The sequence below is a fragment of the Culex pipiens genome, chromosome 2, assembly GCF_016801865.2.
Source record: "Culex pipiens pallens isolate TS chromosome 2, TS_CPP_V2, whole genome shotgun sequence".
Classification (NCBI taxonomy): Eukaryota; Metazoa; Arthropoda; class Insecta; order Diptera; family Culicidae; genus Culex; species Culex pipiens.
In genome coordinates, this window is record NC_068938.1 from 119611467 (window position 1) to 119613274 (window position 1808).

Consider the following 1808-nt stretch of genomic DNA (forward strand, 5'->3'; position numbering starts at 1 on the left):
TTAAAATTAAAAGTGCCAACCAGCGCCAAATTCGATGATTGTACAAAATTGTCATGTCAGCTATAACATCCTCATTAGATGTTTGAAACAGAAAGGGCGCCGGATTATCAAATAGAATTACAAATAACTAGATAATTTGGTTTAAAATATGAAAAAATATTTAGGGGCGCCAAAGTTAATTGTTAATATTTGTACTGAAGTGTTTTTGAAAATTCATACTTAATCCTAAATTTATTTTTTCATCAAAGAAGGGGGCGCTCAAGTGGCAGAAAGTTAAAGGAGTTCTAGAAGAGCTTCTCAAAATAAATACACGTTTAAGTTTTGACCGTTGTATAATGAAGATTAAGTCATACATTCCAGACTAAAAAAAATCCAACTATATGTTACTTTCACGTTAATTTGGCTGTAAATCACAATCAGCCAAACTGTGAAAAAAATATTGTCATATTTTGAGCTTCTTTGAAATAGGAATTATTTTAACATTAAAACATATACCTTTCTTTTGAAATTTTTACATTCTTGAGTTGAAAGTAGAGCGTCCAATTTCCCGGGGTTATAAATTTCCCGGGAAACGGGAAATTTTCAACCAATTTCCCGGGAAATCCCGGGAATTCCCGGGAAATTTTAAATATATTAAAAAAAGTTCAGAAACAATTTTCAATATATTTAAAATTGTTTCTGAACTTGAGTTTGTGTGCGAGCTTCGTCGGAGGATGACAGGATTAGGCCTGCGCATCCTTTGGTGAAAAAAAAGTAGTGAAAAAGTGAAAAAAAGAAGAAAATCCGACGAGTTGGTCGGGTGTCTGGGCCAGGTTGTGTGCGAGCTTCGTCGGAGGAGGGGAAAAATAATGAAGTGTTATACAAATGCCATTTATTAATCATTATATACGCGCTGATCCCTGTTTTGCCTGATGGGATTGGAAGTTTAAAGATAGTTCGAGAACCCGTCTGGTTCTTGCTCTACGTTTAGGCCGCTAGGATCTCTGCCATTCTGAAATGGGTCATTGGAAGCTGCGCGAAGGGTTTTAACCACCTAATACCCGGGACTGAGATATGTTGTATCAGCATAAACCAAGTCTGATACAAACTATACTTTCCCATAATTTCGCTGCCGTGCAGCGGGTATTGGATTGGACCACACACACACACATTGAAAATTGTTTCTGAACTTGTTTCTGATTAATATTAAGCAAAAAATTATAAAGGAACGTAATTCAAATTGTACTTACATCTCATTTGATCATGGTAATCAAAAAATTGTTAAACAAACTCTCTATCTTACTTTGGCAGTAAGGGGTTTATATATATTTTTTTAACGAAATAACACCAGTAATTCTATTAAAAATCATTTTCATTATGCAAAATCTTTTTCCAGTTGTTTCAAAAATTAATATCATCAGAAAATATTGTCGACATGAAAATTTCTTATAATCTGATACATTTATGAACTTAACAATGAATATAATTAAACAAAATAATGATAAGTTTTCTCATAATTTTTTTTCAGAGCCTTTTCAAAATATTCGTTCCAAAAAGTTAAGAAATTGTATACTTCCGCTTGAATTTCGGGAATTCCCGGGAAATTTACAAATTTCCCGGGAAACGGGAAATATTTTTTCCCGGGAAATCCCGGGAATTCCCGGGAATTTTTTTCCCGGGACGGGAAATTGGACGCTCTAGTTGAAAGAATGGCAATTGAAATATTTTCAGCTCGATTTCCACTTTTATAATCCACTTCGTACATTGAAATTTACACACTCCTTTTCAAAATACTAGAGTTTTGAAATTGGAAAACTGCTGTAAATTTG